The 17,469-nt window shown below is 37.6% G+C and overlaps 1 protein-coding gene across 1 annotated transcript in view; it reads right to left on the bottom strand.

Annotated features, from left to right (window-relative positions):
• HDX (highly divergent homeobox) overlaps window positions 1-17,469 on the bottom strand; it is a 123,029-nt gene that overhangs the window by 14,973 nt on the left and 90,587 nt on the right. The window lies entirely within an intron of this gene.

Below are 17,469 nucleotides of genomic sequence, written 5' to 3'. Positions count from 1 at the left end.
TGGTTTAACTTTTTTCATTTCTGAGCACATTGAGAATGTTTATTTTTAGATCACTTAGGTATCAATTTCTACTATAAAAGCACACAAATAAAAATTCATTTTATATATGATTTGGAGAACAATTCTACTTCTAATGTATTACAAGAAAATATGTGTGGATGGGTACAAATACAAGGATGGAAAGCAAGGTGAAATTTATAATTAAAAAAATGTAAGCAACCCATATGCTTAAGAATTGAGGATTCAATCTATCCCTGCAATAAATGTTATGAATCCACTACACCTGAAATAGAATAGCTTTTTATTATTATTGAATTTACTTAATTATTTTCTCACATTGTTGTTAATTTTTGTGCAGTATTTGATTTCGCCCCTCAGGTGTAGCCCTCATAGCTCTCCCAACAACATAGCACCCTGTTATAAATATCTCAGTTCCATTATATCCTTCCCTCCCCTGTTTTGACCCCTTCTCTTACCCCTCCCCTGCTGTATACCTCACTCAGATCAATGGTCAGCTTGCAAGTTTTGCCTTTATCCTGACCCTTGGTTCAGATTCTCTATATTCCACATATAAGTGAAACCACCTGATATATATCTTTTTCTTTTTGACTTATTTTGCTTAGCATAATCTCTTCTTACTACATCAACATTGCTGCAAATTGCATGAGCTTATCTTTTTGGATTTCTGAGTAGTATTCCATTCCAGTATATATACCACATCTTCCTGACCCACTCATCTGTTTTGGGGCATTTGGGTTATTTCCATACCTTGGCTATTGTAAATAGTGCTACAGTAAATATAGGAGTGCAGGTTTTCTTTCAAATTAGTATTCTAGTGTCCTTTAGGTAGGTTCATAGGAATGGAATCTCTGGGTCTCATGGTATATGTGTTTTTAATGTTTTCAGGAAACTCCACACAGCTTTTATAGTGGCCGGACAAGTTTACAGTCCCATGAGCTGTGTAAGAGTTCCTTTTTTCTCCACATCATCCAACATCATTTGTTGTTTTTAGTTTTACTAATATGGGCATTCTCACAGGTGTGAGCTGTTATCTCATTGTAGTTTTGATTTGTTTTTCTCTTATAATAAGTGATGTTAAACATTTTTTTCATGTTTTTTGGCCATTTGTATTTCTTTTCAGTTCTTCTGCCTGTCTTTTTAAAAATAATTTTATTTTATATAGTTCTTAATCATTTTTCATTTTTGCATAATGTATGCATTTTCATTTTGGTTATATTCCCCATACAATTTCCACCCCCTTTTTCTGACCCTAATCCCTCTTCTCTGTCCCCCACCTCCCCACTGTAGTGTGACTCTGGTCTATTGTTGCTTGTTGATTTTGATTTTTATTTATTGTAATGAGTCTTTTTCCTGGTCTCTTATATAGGTTTTCTAAATTCCTGCTTTGACTGAGACCATCCAGTAATTTTCTTTTTCTTTCTGGCTTATTTCGCTGAGCATGATCCCTTCCAGCTCCATCCATGTTGCTGCAAATTGCATGAGTTTATCTTTTTTGATTGCTGAGTAATATTCCATTGTGTATATGTACCACATCTTCTTGATCCAGTCATCTATTTTTGGGCATTTGGGTTGTTTCCATAGCTTAGCTATTATAAATAGTTCTTCTGCCTGTCTTTTGACTGGGTTGTTTGCTTGTTTATGCTGAGTGGTGTAAGCTCTTCGTAGATTTTTGATATCAGTCCCTTATCAGTTGTATGGTGTCCAAATATTTTCTCCCATTCTGTGAGCTATTTGTTTTGGTTACTATCTCTTTTGCTGTACAGAGCTTTTTAGTTTAGTTTCATGTAGTCCCAACTGTTTATCTTCTCCTTCATTTTTCTTGCTTATGGAGATGAGTCCTCAAAGATGTTTCTAAGGTTTATGTAATGTAATGTTTTGTTTTGTTTTGTTTTTTACAAGAACCGGGGCACAGGCCAGATGCACAGGAGGATGAGAGGATTCACCAGAGACAGAGTAGGGAACAGAAGAACAGAACAGGCAGACTGATCAAATACACTGCTGAGGGGAGCAGTGGGTGCGACAGGAGAGGTCTGCCGAGCCATGTGGGACCCTTGCCAGCTGACCGCGATCGAACTGGCGCTGCAGAGGCTGCGGACAGCTTCATAGTGCAGTGCTCAACTGCCTGTGCCACCAGGGGAGGCCCATGTAATGTAATGTTTTACCTATGTTTTCTTCTATTTATTTTATGGTTTCAGGTCCTATTTTCAAGTCTTTTCTACATTTTTAGTTGTTGTTGTTTTTGTGTTTGTATGTGTGCTGTGTTAGAGAGTAAGCAAGTTTCATTTTTTTGCATGTGGCAGCCCAGTTTTCCCAACAATATTTTTCAAAGAGGCATTCCTTTTTCTAGTGTATATTCTTTAGTACTTTTTCATAGCTTAGTTGACTACATATGTGCGATTTTATTTCTGGGCTTTCAATTTTGTTCCATTGGCTGCGTGTCTGCTTTTCTTCCAATAACATGCAGCTTTATTATTATGGCTTTGCAGTATAGTTTTCAGTCTGGGAGTGTAATACCTCTGTTCTTTTTCCTTTTAGTCAGGAAAGTGCTGGCTATTCAGGGTTAGATATCAAGCTAAAAAAGGTGACAAGAGACATAGGTGGACACTGTATAATGATGAAGGTGACAATACACCAGGAAGACATAACACTCATCAATATATACTTACCAAATGAGGGAGTACCAAAATATATTAGCAGTTACTATTGTTATGGGGCAACCCCGATATAAAACGGGCTGCCTGGCTGTGGGTCCTCACCCGCGCGCTTAAAAGGTACTTATGAATACTCCACTACAGACACACACAAAAGGTTAATAAAAGGTTTATTTACAAGGGAAAGGAATTAAGGAAATGTACAACTCAGGGAGAAAATAGGGAAATAAAGTCTTTAATGCGTCCTACCCCATCCGCTAACCTGGAAACCCAAAGACACTCTCAGAGCTGGCCGGACACTGCGAGCTGGCGGAGAGCCAAAATGGGGGACCCCTTCAAAGCCCACATGTCTGGCTTTATACCAAACCTGGCTGCTTAACCCCACCCTCAGGTCCCAGCAACCTTCCCTTTGGTGGTGATGGGATTTGGAGTTCCCAGTGTCTTTTGGTTTTGGTCTGGAGTGGGGAGTGGAGTCCACAAAGCCTGTATGGAATTAGATTTAGGACATCCTTTTCCCCCTAACACTATCATCTATGAAATTAGATATAAGTGGTAGGAGACTTCAACACCCCACTCTCACAAATGAATAGATCAAGGAGACAAAAAAATAAAGATAAAATGGCCCTAAATAAAGATCTAGAACAAATAGGTCTAACAGACATGTATAGGACACCGTGCCAACAAAAACCCAAATACACATTTTTCTCATGTGCACATGGATCATTCTCCATAATGGATCACATACTGAGTCACAAGACAAGCATCAACAAGTGCATGAAGATTGAAATCACACCGAGAATCTTCTCTGACCATAAAAGCATCACACTAAAAATCAACTATGAAAAGAAAGCAAGGAACTGCCCCATTACAAGGAGACTGAACAACACACTACAGAAAGACCAGTGGGCTAATGAGGAAATCAAAGAAGAAATTAAAAAATACCTTGAGACAAATAAAAATGAGGACACAACATTTCAGTATGTATGGAACATACCAAATTCAGTATTAAGAGGAAAGTATATAGCAATACAGGCCCACATCAGGAAACAAGAAAGAATCCTAACAAACTAAACTCCTATCTCAAGGAACTACCGAAAGAACAACAAAAACCCCAAAAACCATTTGAAGAAAGGAAATAAAAAATTAACACAGAAATAAATGAAATAGAAATAAAAAATAGTCCAAAAGATCAATAAAACCAAAAGTTGTGGGCCTCCCTGGGGATGTAGGGGTTAGAATCAGTGCTGTCACTGATGGACCAAGTTTGATCCCTGTTGAAGGAGCTAACCCACATGGTACAGCAACCTCTCCTGTCTTGCCTGGTGCTTCCATTAGCAGTGTATTTCAGTGGATCTGCCTGTTCTGCTTCACACACTGTCTCTGGTGAAACCTCTCACCCACCCTGCACCTCTGGCCTACATCCCAGTTCTTCTATGCAATAAATAAATAAATATCTTTTTTAAAAGTTGGTATTTGAATAAACAAAACAGAAAAACCTCTAGTTAGGCTCACAAAGCAAAAGAGGGAGAAAATTAAAAAACATAGGATCGTAAATGAAGGAGGAGAAATTACAATAGACACAGAAGTTTCCAGAGGAAAATTAGAGATGACTATGAACATTTATATGCAAACAAGTTCAACAATATAGATTAGATGGACAAATTCTTAGAATTATGCAATCACCTAAAGCTGAGTAAAGAAGAAATAGAAAATTTGAATAAACAAATTACAATCAGGGGAATTAAAACAGTAACCAAAACCCTCCCAAAAAACAAAAGCCCAGTACCAGATCGTTTCTAGAAGATAATTCTACCAAATGTTCAAAGATGAACTGGTGCCTATCCTCAAAATTTGAGAAAGAAGGAATACAACCAAATACATTTTATAGAACCAACATTATACTAATACCAAAACCAAACAAAGAAAACACAAAAAAAGAAAACTACAGGCCAGTCTCCCTAATAAACACAGATGCCAAAATCCTCAATAAAATTGTAGCAAACCAAATCCAACAATGTATCTAAAGATTATACACCTTTGATACCGGAATTGTCAGGCCTAGTCTCCCAGCCAGGAACTGATCCCAGGCTGCAGGGCAGCGCTGAGCCCCGGCCACTAGACCCCCACGGTTGGTGTCTCACGAAGCCGCAGCAGGAACTTCTCAGACGCTCAGGCAAGCAAGCGAGAAGAGCAGATTTGTTTAGAGAAAGAAAACGTTTATTGAGGAGAAAAAGAACAGAAATAAAGTGGGACTCCCAGGCCAGGGAACCAGGCCTGGAGGGCAAGGAAGCCAAAGTGGAGTTGTGTCTTAGGGAATATATACCTTTTTCCCCTCATTATTCTAAAGCTCCACCAGTTTCTTTGTGATTGGTAAGTTCTCGGCTGTCTCACTTAATTTGCTACTAAGTGGGGGATCTTCACATTCCTTATCCAACAGCTTTCTCTTTCCCCATTTGTTGCATCTTTATCTTTATGGCCCAGTCCTCTGGATGGGCATCCCTGCATTGAAGTTAAACAGCTGCCCTTCTAATGCGTCCATAAATTAAACCACTCTCCATTTCTCCAATCTCTGCCTCCCTTTACCGCCTGAAGGAAACCAGGACTAGCATTAACAACACAGGAAACCAGGACTAGCATTAACAACGTTGTCCTTGGTTCTGGGATGTTTGTTTTTCCTAGTGGAATTGGTTACTTTCCCTTGGTTGTCCTTATCTCTGAAGCCTCCCTAAATTCTTCAGAGGTCCCCTCCTGCACTGTCCCTAAAACTGCATAATTCCTAGCTTGCCCTGTGTCTCACCTTGACCAATTGGGATTTATTCCATGAACACAAGGATGGCTCAATATCCAAAAATCAATTAATGTAATTCACCATATAAACAAAAATAAAAATAAAAACCATATTATCATATCAATAGATGCTGAGAAACATTTGATAGAGTTCAACATTAATTTATCATGAATTTCCTCGAAAAATGGGGGATAAAAGTAACATATCTTAACATAATAAAGGCCATATATGACAAACCCAGCCTACATCATTCTTAATGGTGAAAAATGTGAAATCCTTTCCATTAAGATAGAAAAAGACAAAGATGTTAATTCTCACCACTGCTTTTCAATACAATACTGGAAGTCCTAGCCAGAGCAATTAGGCAAGAGAAAGACATAAAAGGAATCCAAATAGGGAAAGAAGTATAATATCATTGTTTGCAAATGCTATGATAATATATATAGAAAACCATAAAAAAATCCACAGAACTAAATAAAACAACAAACAAGTTTAGGAAAGTAGCAGGTTACAAAATCAATACACAAAAATCAGTAGCCTTCCTATATGCAGACAATCACTCTGAAGAGGAAAAAGTTAAAAAAATAACATTTAATTTACAATTGTACCAAAAATAATTAAATACCTGGGAATAAACCTAACAAAAGAGTTGAGAGACCCATACAAGGAAAATTATAAAACATTGTTAAAAGAAATATTATAGAAGACAAAAAGAAATGGAAAAATTATTCCCTGCTCATAGATTGGAGGAATCAAAATGATCAAAATGGCCATCCTATCAAAAAGAGTTTACAGATCCAATGCAATTCTAATAAAAATCTCGATGACATTCTTCAAGAAAATAAATATTGCTGAAATTCATATGGAAACATGAAGTGAATAATTGATAAGAAAGAAAATATTTTTTATATTTCTTATAGTAAGTGAAAAACTGATGATAAACCCTGATGGAGGACAAGAATAGAAAAAAAAACTAAAAAAGGAGGTGTGTCAAGACAAGAAACCTGGCTCACACAAGGAGGTGGGGGCAGAAGAGATTAGCATAACAATGGTCACATTTGCAGAAACTAATATCCCCAGGCAAGCACAACACTAGTATCCTTAGGTGCAGTCTAAAGATACAGAGATTGAGCCCAACAGACCCCAAAGGTAAAGATATAGAGATTGAGCCCATTAGTAGAATCTTCAGTCCCTTTTAAATTCTACACAGTTATCCAAAATTAGCAACCAACTGACAACTCACAAGGAGTGAGCCCCTCCCAAACTGTATCAGTTCAGTCTCTGCACAGGCTTGGGCAGCACTCCCACTGCCCACCTGTGACTTATGCAGGAGCCTCTTTTCACCAACTCTCTCCCTCTGCAGGGCAGCAGCTTCCTGCCTGCCTGTGACCTGTCAAGGATGCCAGCCTGCAACCATGCAGGCTTCTCTTAGCAAACCTGTCCCTTCTGGGGTGGCTCTTCCTACCCACGTGTGTCTATGCAAGTGTCTTTAACTGTTTTATCCCTTCCCTAATAAACCTGCCCTTTAAATATAACTAATGTCTCTGTCTCATGGAGAAACTCGCCGCACGTCACTGAAACGGGAGCTCTTGTGAAACCTTTCCCAGAGTGAACCCAGGGACCCCACACTCCAAACCCACACACTCCAAAAACAACAACAAACTCTACTATGTAGGTAGGGCTTAATTTTGTAAAATAAAAAAGTTCACATTTTTATAGAAAAAAGACAGCTATATTTTCCAAAACATTGCCATTAACATTTGTAATGGATTTTTAGGTAATTTTTATTTTTCTTCATTTTGTCTACCTTTACATTTTTGATAATTATTTTCTTCCATTTGCTCATCTATGTTTAAATTCTTTCAAATGAATTTTTCAGTGTTTTACATGTCTATATAACTTTGGGATTACATTTTTACTTCTCCATATGTGCATAGTAACTCACTCCCAGCCAAATCTCCTATGCAGAAAACCAAAATTTATATTTAAATATTTTCTATAATGAGCATGTACTGCTTATTGTAATAAAACAACAGTGTTAAAGAAATTTTTGAATACATGATATGAAACAATAAATGTGGAACCAAGCTTAGCCAAGGTTTCGCCATTTTGTATATCCTCCATCTTGATGTTAGTCCTTGTACAGCTGCATTCCAGAGATAGTTTCAACAGTCACAACCCTCACTCCACTTGGTGATGAAAAAGCAGACCACCCCAGTAGCCAATGAGGGCAGTCTTATCCATAAATGGGACATCATCTCTAACCATTCAATCAGTTTGAAACTATAACCATGCGTGCCAAAATGCCTTTGTAGGAGCCAATGAGTAATTGCCAGCTTGTTTCAAAATTTGTGCCTGCTTGTGACCCTATATAAGACCCCTGCTTCCTGGGCCTCCCCGGTGGCACAGTGGTTGAGCGCTGGGTTGTGAAGCTGCCCGCAGCCTCTGCAGCGCCAGTTCGATACCCGGATGCTCCCCGGCCATGGGAGGAGGGGCCCACATGGCGCGCAGACCTCTCCTGCTGCCCGCTGCTCCTCTCAACAGTGTACTTCGGTCCTTCTGCCTGCTCTGCTCCCCGATCTGGCTCTGGTGAATTCTCTCACCCTCCTGTGCTTCTGACTGTACCCAGTGCTTGTATAAATAAATAAATAAATCTTAAAAAAAAAAGACCCCTGCTTCCTCTGTTCGGGGTTCTCAATCTCTGCCGTTGATTCGGTGCATGTCGTGAGCCCGGACTCGAGCCTGTAATAAACTCCTTTGTGTTCTTGCATCAGCTGTCTGTGTGTCCTTGGGGGCTGCACTGGTCGACATTGGGCACAACAATAAATACAGTACATTTCCAATTTCGTAAAAACCTTGTTTTGAACACACACACATAAACACACACACACACCTCTCTGGGTGTAAGCAAAGAGAAAAGAGTGTCAAAAAAAATAACCCCAATTTTAAGAATGTTTGTCATTTTTGGTAGGAAATCTATATATCAACGTATTTTTCAATACATTCAATATACATTTCAATGTATTTCTCAATATTTACTATAGACAACATGCATTCATTTTATGATCAAAATAGATAATATAAAATGAGTAAGAAAAAAATAAAATAAATTAATTCAGGCAAAAAATTTTACCTAAAAGCTCTCTGTGCTGAGAGGGTATGTGCCTACTTCAAGCATAAATTATCTAGAATATAATCCCCTTAGATTACCACCACATCTAACCCTTAAAAAAATAGGATTTTATAGTTTTTCTCTTTTACTTCTGAATAGTTATGTCATGGAGATTATTTGGATAAATACTAGTGGAAGTATTAACCTCTTGGTAACTGACATTTCATCACAGAAAGCACAACAAAACAAATATTTATAAGCACTCCTAAGATTTTTTTTTCCAAGTTCATTCCTTCCCATGGAAAGACATATAGGGGATCCTTGTATCAACATGTAGATATGACTAGGAGAAAAACTTGGCTGATTCAGGAAGTCATATGTGATGACATATAGAATTAAAGATATCCAGAGATGCTTTACTAGAGTTTTAAAGCAAAAGCCAGCATAAATTTAAAAATAAACAGAACATGGCAGAATAGAGAGGTTGGGATCACCTTCTCTCCTGAAAGGAACTATCAAAAAAAAATATTTGCTCAAAGGAAGATTCAGAAGTACCTAAACAGAGTGCCAGTACTGTCCCACATAGAATTCAAATTAAGGTTGACGACTGCTGAGGGAAACGAGTGGGAGGAAGTGAAATTGAGAATGATTGGGAGAGTACTACCTCAGCTGGCAGAGTCGGCTGAGGCTCTACCACTCAGGGTACTAGAGGGAATTCTGTGAATGTCCCTGGAGGAACTTTGCTTACATGTAGGTGCAGATTCAATCCAGGACATTGAGAACTCTGTCACCAGCAATAGCAAGGAAAGCACATCCCCGCCATAAGAGAAGAGACTACAGAGATGCCAGGCTGAGCCAGGCCAGGCTTCATCACTGGCCCGATAGTCTAGAAAACAATTGGTGAGAGAACTCAATCTCCTGGAAAGTATCTGGTGGCTTCCAGAGCTTGCCCAGAGCTTGCTGAGGTAATCCCTCAAAAACTGCCCTGCAGGGATGGGAGGGGTGTAGGGTCAGGACAGGCCACAGAGCAGGTTTTCTAATCCAGCAGATCGGGTAAAGGAGGAGTCAGAGTCCTCAATGGCTTTTGCAGGTTTTTTATTTAGATTTACCAGGCATATGACAGGCAGGAGTGCTGGGGGGGGCGGGAGGTTGGCAGGCCTCCCAGCCCCCAGCATGTCTTCACTCTATCTGGGCTCTCTGGCATTCTCTGCTTCTCTCTTGGCTTCTGCAGCTTCTTTCTCGGCTTCTCTTTCGGCTTCTGCTGGCATCCCTGTGACACCGCCCTTAAAAGCCCAGTCTTAGCCCAGGTGAATCTCTTCTACATATGCCAACACCCTACTCCAGGTGCCCGCCATTAGGCATGCATTTGGGACCACAGGGTTCCATCATCTATCCTAATGGTGGGAGGGCAGAAAAGCCTGATACTTTTTACCTTACCCTACAAGGGGTAATGAAAGCTATTGCTTGCAGTCAAAAGTAGATAACAGGTCCCACACTTTCTGGGGTACCTCTGGCCTGCCCTGTCCAACTGAGTCCAGGAGCTTGAGACCCATGGTCCAGAGCTAGCTACCCCAAAAGGGACACTCAGGTTTAATAGATCATGACCAGTGGCAGAAAGGAACAGTAGGCATGTGGGTTGGGAACTTATGACAACTAAAGCACTGAACAGAGCTTGCTGTGGAGAGAAAGGAGAGGAGGCAGAAGTGACTGTCTTCATTCTCAAACTGAGATAGTGTATTTAAGATCCAGACTCACCTCCTGCCCCCACCTCATGCCAAGGTAAATAAGAGAGATGTACAAAATTAAACCCAAGAAAAAGACATAGAATGACTCCAAATTGGAAAAGAATCAAAAGTATCACTATTTGCAAATGACATGTTAAAAAAAAACTATTAGAAATAATAAATGAATGCAGAAAAGTGACAGGATTCAAAATCAACATACAAAAACAGTTGCATGTCTATATGCAAACAATGTATTAAAATAAAGGAAAACAATCCCATTTACAATCACACCAAAAAGAATTAAATAACTGGGAGTAAACTTAAAGGGACCTATATATTGAAAACTATAAAACTCTTTTAAAGGATATAAAATAATACACAAAGAAGTGGAAAGTTATCCTGTGCTCATGGATTAAAAGAATAAATATTACTATATGATCATATTACCTAAAGCAATGTACAGATTCAATGCAATATCTATCAAAATCCTAATAAAATTTTGCAAGGAAATAGAAGAGTTATACAATCTATATGGAGCCACCAAAGGCCCTAATAGCAAAAGCAATCCTGATAGAAAAAGAATAACAGAGGTATCATACCGCCCGACTTCAAACTATATTACACAGCAACAGTAATCAAAACAGTATGTATGGTATTGCAACAAAAACAGAAATTCAGAACAATGTAATAGAATGGAAAGTTCAAATATAAACCCACACAAATTTGGGCAGTTATTTTTTGACAAAGGAGCTATGACCATACAATGGAGGGAAAAAAGCCTCCTTAACAAATTGTATTGGGAACCATTGATAACCACATGCCAAGAAATGAAGCTAGATTCACACTTTCCTTCATACACAAAAATTTAAAAAAATGGATTAAAGATATGAACATAAGAACTGAAACAAAAAAATACATTAAAGAAAACATAAGACACACACTGCAGCACATCTACCACAAAGATGAATTTGGGGTCTCAACCACAATGGCAAGGAGAAAAAAAGCAAAAATAAACAACTGGGACTACATCAAACTAAAAAGCTTTTATAGGACAAGAAAAAAGACAACATTTGCAAGCTGAATATAAACCTGAAGCATCAAGCAGGGGAGTGGGAAGGAGAGAGGGCAAAAGTGGGGAGGGAAGAATACAAGGGACTATGGTGATGGTTTATGGTGTTACGGTAGAGGGTGAACTATGGGTACTACACCTGCGGTGAGAAACCAGTTACCATACAAAAATGAATGACAATATAGAAAAGAAATAAATTTAGGGGGAAAAGCTTTGTAACGCAAAGAAAATTATAACAAAACCAAAAAAGCAATCGACAGAATGGCAAAAAAATATTTGCACATCATACATCTGATAAAGGGCTAATTTCCAAAATATACAACATTCTTATGCAATCCAACAATAAAGAATTCACAGACAACCAACAAAAAATGAGCAAAAGATCTAAAAAGACACTTTTCTATAGAAGACTTTCATATGGTCTATAGCCATATGAAAAATTATTCAAAATTACTTATTATAAAGGAAATACAAATCAAAACCACAATGAGATATCGCTTCACTACTGTGATAAAGACCTCTATTAAAAATAATGGAAATAACAAACATTGGTGAAGATGTGGTGAAAAAGGAACTCTTACCCACGGTTGGTGAGAATTAAAGTTGGTGCACCCTCTTTGCAAAACGGTATGGAGATTTCTTATAAAAATAAAAATGGAATGTCTTTATGATACAACAATGTCTGTTAGGTAATTTAACCTGAAAATATGAAAACCCTACATGAAAAGACTCATGTATGCCTGTGTGCATAGCAGTACTGTCCAAAATAGCCATGTCATGGAAACAACTAAGTGTCCTTCAAAAGATGAACAAATAAAGAAACCATGGAACATATGCTCAGTGGAATACTACATAGCTGCTTAAAAATGAACGAGTGGCTTTTGGGACAAAATGGATTGTCTTTGAGGTGACTGTCAAGCAAAATAAGTCAGAAAGAGAAAGATAATGGATGCTTTCACTCATCAGTGGAATATAAACAACAACAACAACAACAAAAAAAAAACAACACACAGGACGAAATACAGCAGAAATAAATCTTGGACTTCATGAAAGAATTTAATGGTTACCAGAGGGAATGTTGGTGGGGGAGGGCGGTTGGGGAAAACGGGGAGGAAGGAGAGGATGAGGGAGGGAGGTAGATGAGGTATTTGCACAAGAAGTTTGGTGGAGGGTAACTAGAACATGTGCACATATGGGGGAACAAAAATTTATGCCAAAATTAAATAATAACTGAAATTTAAAAAAATAAAAGAAAGAAATTAAAAGCAAAGGGTTTCTAGAGAAGAAACTTTATCTGTTCACTATTCGGACATTTCAGATCATAGGCATTTCACATCCTATGTGAAATTAAAGGAGGGAAAATTGTCATTAGGTTTAGATGAAGTGCTGGTATTAGTTATGGGTGTCCTCAGAATAGGAGTCATATTGCTCATCAAAGAGATTATTACTTTCATTACTTATAGGTTTGTTTTGTATTCCTGCTGTCAGTTACTCATAACTTTGTACACAGTTCTGCCTTACAGGCAACATATTCATGCATAGTGATTACTTTATAAAATATAAATAAACTGTTTTGGGGTATAAAATAAAAAGTTATGGGGCCTCCCCTGGTGGAGCAGTGGTTGAGCACTGGGTTCTGAAGCTGCCTGAAGGCTTTGCAGCACCAGTTCCATCCCGGGCACCGGTGAGGGTCCCACATGGCGCTACAGACCTCTCCTGCTGCGCCCACTGCTCCCCTCAGAAGTGTATTTCGTCAGTCTGCCTGTTCTGTTCCCAGCTCTGGCTCTGGTGAATTCTCTCACCCTCCCGCACTTCTGACTGTACCCAGTGTTTGTATGAATAAATAAATAAATCTTTAAAATAAAAATAAAAATAAAAAAGTTACGAAGAGATAAAGCTAAATAAGGTATGCTTTCTTTTGCTTACAAATAGTTTCTATATCATCAGAAGTTTGAAAGGTAAACACTGTCAATTTGTCTGGCTATTCCCCATGAAGAGCAATTCTGCTAACTGGAAAATAAGCAAGTAGAATTATTAATCAGTGAAAGGTCTAAAGGGCAATCTATATGGTGAACATATCCTCACCTTAAGTAACTATATGCAAAATTATCTTTCATGTACACACCACATAATAGAGAGGAAAAAATGATTTATTATAAATTTAAAGTTATAGATATCAATTGTTCCCATACTTTAATTTGCTTCTGAGGATTAGTTAAAATCTTTAAAAAAATTACTCCAGCCATTTATTTTGGTAGACATGTAACTTGAAATTAAGGAGCTGAGTTACCTTTTACTTTAGCTAGAATTTGCAGATGGATAAGGGGTGAATCCAATTAGATTTTTCTTTATCAATATCAATCACACCTTTTTTTCTCTTCATCTCAACTTAGGGAAAAGAAAAAAAAAATGGAAGAAGGTGGGAGGTAGAAGTTGGAAATCCAGAAGCTTTGTATTAGGGAAGTACTTATTTTCTTAGAACGAAAGGACAATAACAGTGAATAAGTGTCTCTCAGTCTCTTTGCTCAGTATATGAAATATTGCATTGAGACATAGAAGACTCCAGAGAGAGAGAGAGAGAGAGAGAGAGAGAGAGAGAGAACATTGGTTTACAAGACTGCATGATATGATTTAGGGGAATAGGTGCATACTTCCTCAGATGTATGTTATCACACCACCCTCATGAACCTTTGTTCTTTACTCTAGGCCATTGGCTTATCCCCCCTCTTTTGTTGCATTATACATGCCCTCCACCAATGAACCCTCAGTTCTACAGCTGTATTTCCAGGCTTTGTTTTGGTTTACTTTTGTCAGTTTTGTTGCTACGATGAACAAAGGATCTGATATATCCCTTTGAATTAGTGTTTTTGTATTCTTCAGGTAGTTGCCTAGAAGCGGAATTGCTGGATCATATGGTACGTCTATTTTTAACATTTTCAGGAACCTCCATACTGTTTTCCATAGTGGCTATGGAAAACTAACAGGGTAAGAGGGTTTCCTTTACTTCATTCCCTCATCAACATTTCTTGTTTCTGTTGGATTTCATGTGGTTCATTCTCACTGGAGTAAGAGGGTTTGATTTGCATTTCCCTCATAATAAGTGATGATGAACATTTTTTCATGTGCTTAGTGGCTATCGGTATGTCTATTTTCAGAACGGTCTATTTAGCTCTTCTGTCCATTTTGTGATTAATTTCTTTTATTTAGTTATATGGGTTCTTTGTAGATCATGGTTTTTAGTTCCTTTTCAGATGGATAAAATGCAAATATATTCTTACATTCAGCTGGGTAATTTTTTTGTTTAATGATAGCTTCATATACCAAAGTTTTTTTAACTAATTAAAACATTTGTTTAATTTTGTTTTTCCTCCTTTGTTTTGTAGTTGAGACTGTAAAGACACCCCGCATGCCAATTTTGTGGAGTTCTGCCTATATTTTCTTGTATGTATTGTATGGCTACCAGCTTTATATCCAACTCTTGCAAGATTTTGAGTCAATTTTTGTGTATGGTATGAAAGATGGGTATAATTGCACTTTTTGCATATGGCTGTTCAGTTTTCCCAACACCATTTGGTCAATAGACATTCTTTTAACATTATATACTCTTAACTTCTTTTCCATAGACTCTCTATATAATGTATGCTTATTTCTGAGCTTTCAATTCAATTACATTGGTTAGTGTATATGTTTATTTTTCAATACCATAACATTTTGATTACTATAGACTTGTAGTATAGTTTGAAGTCTTGGAGTGTGATACCACCATTTATCTTATTATTATTATTATTATTATTTTTTTGTCAAGAGAGTTTTGGATCTCCACAAGGCCCCGGCTTCTATACCTTCCAACTGACAAATGACCAGTACAGTGAAAGAGAAGGACTCACACACAACAAAAGCCCCAACTACAGTAGAATAAACTCTAAACAAATAATATAAATGGCTAAGCAAGTCTGCAGGAGAAAAATAGACCATAGAGAAACAATATCTCCAGAACAATGTCACAAAGATAGTATAGAGGTTTTCTTCCTATGAACTACAGAGTTCAAAGGAGACATAATTAAAAGAATCAAAGAATTGTAACAATATAAAGAAATGTAGAAAAAGAGTGTAGAGACATGCAAGAAAACTCAGGAAAACAAATGAATTAGAAGCAACAGTCAATCAAAAGTGAAACTCTAAGTAAGATAATAGTAGAAATGCAAAAGGTAGAAAAAAATCAGTGGATGAGATGGAAAGTACTGGAAAAAGCCAAGGAGTAGAATAATATAAATGGAAAAATGAATCAGTGAGATTGAGGATGCAGATGGGGAATGAATCAAAATAGATAAAGAGAGATACAAAGGGAAAAAAATGAAGAAACACTTCAAGAATTATCTGTCACCATGAGGAAAGGAAACATAAGAATCATAGGCATCCCAAGAGAAGAGAGAAAAGGGAACTGAAAAATTATTTGGGAAGAAAATTTCCCAAACTTGAAGAGGGATGAAAGACAAAAATATAGAAAATTAAAAGAACACCAAACGACACAAACAATGCAAGGCCTACAACAAGACAGATAGTAATAAAATGCTCAAGAGTCCAATATAAAGAAAAACAAAAAAACAAAGATGATGAAGGGGAAGAAACCTAACTTATAAAGGAATCTCAGTTAGAATAACATCAGACTTCTGGGCCTCCCCCGTGGCGCAGCGGTTGAGTGCTGGGTTGCAAGGCTGCTCGCAGCCTCTGCAGCGCCGGTTCCTTTCCCCGGCCACCTGGCGAGGGTCCCACATGGCGCTACAGACCTCTCCTGCCGCCTGCTGTTCCCCTCAGCAGTGTACTTCATCAGTCAGCCTGCTCTACTCTCTGCTCTGACTCTGGTGAATTCTCTCGCCCTCCTGCGCTTCTGACTGTACCCAGTGCTTGTATAAATAAATAAATAAATAAATAAATAAATAAATAAATAAATAAATAAATAAATCTTAAAAAAAAAATAACATCAGACTTCTCTGTAGAAACACTACAGGCCAGAAGAGAATGATGTGACATATTCAAAATACTCCTATATAAAAATTGCCAACCAAGAATACCCTATCCTAAAAAGATCTCCTTCAGATATGAGGGAATAACAAGATCTTCTCAGACAAACAGTGCTTGTATAAATAAATAAATAAATAAATAAATAAATCTTAAAAAAAAAAAATAACATCAGACTTCTCTGTAGAAACACTACAGGCCAGAAGAGAATGATGTGACATATTCAAAATACTCCTATATAAAAATTGCCAACCAAGAATACCCTATCCTAAAAAGATCTCCTTCAGATATGAGGGATAACAAGATCTTCTCAGACAAACAGAAATTTAGGGAGTTTGCAACCACTAAATCCTCCTCTAGAAATATTGACAGTAGTTTTAGTATTTGAACCAAAGTGAGGAATAAGCACAAAGAACTGAAGAGGCAATTAAATAGAATCATAAAACTAAGGACAAAATGGCAGTAGAGAACTTTTATATATCAATAATCACCCTAAATATCAATGGACTGAACCCACCAATATAAAGACAGAATATCTAGTTACATCAGGAAAAATCCAATCTGCTGCTGCCTCCACAAAATGCACCTAAGCTGCAGGATGAACATAGACTGAAAGTAAAGGGGACAAATACAATTCTACAAAGACATGGCACCCAAAGGAGGGCAGGGATAGCCATAATTATATCAGATAAAAATGCTTCCAGGTAAAAAGGGTAAAAAGAGACAGGAATAGACACCATGTAATGATTAAGGGAATGATAAAACAGGAAGATATAACACTTATCAATTATGCTCACCAAATGAAGGGGCACCAAAATGTATTAGACAACTACTATCAAATATGAAAACAGACACAAACACAAACACATAAACACATACATATATAAATTGTTGGAGACTTCAATAACCTACTATCACCAAAGGACACACCAATGAGATGGAAAATAAATAAGGACAAAGTTGTCCAGAACAAAGAACTTGACCACATGGATTTAATAAACATAGTTAGGGCACTGCATGCCAATAAACTGACTACACATTACTGTCAAGTGCACATGGATCATTCTCCAGGATTGACCACATAC

This window comes from Talpa occidentalis, unplaced genomic scaffold (assembly GCF_014898055.3).
Source record: "Talpa occidentalis isolate TD23 unplaced genomic scaffold, MPIMG_talOcc4v2.1 talOcc4.15, whole genome shotgun sequence".
Classification (NCBI taxonomy): domain Eukaryota; kingdom Metazoa; phylum Chordata; class Mammalia; order Eulipotyphla; family Talpidae; genus Talpa; species Talpa occidentalis.
This window is presented reverse-complemented; position numbering and strand designations above follow the sequence as displayed.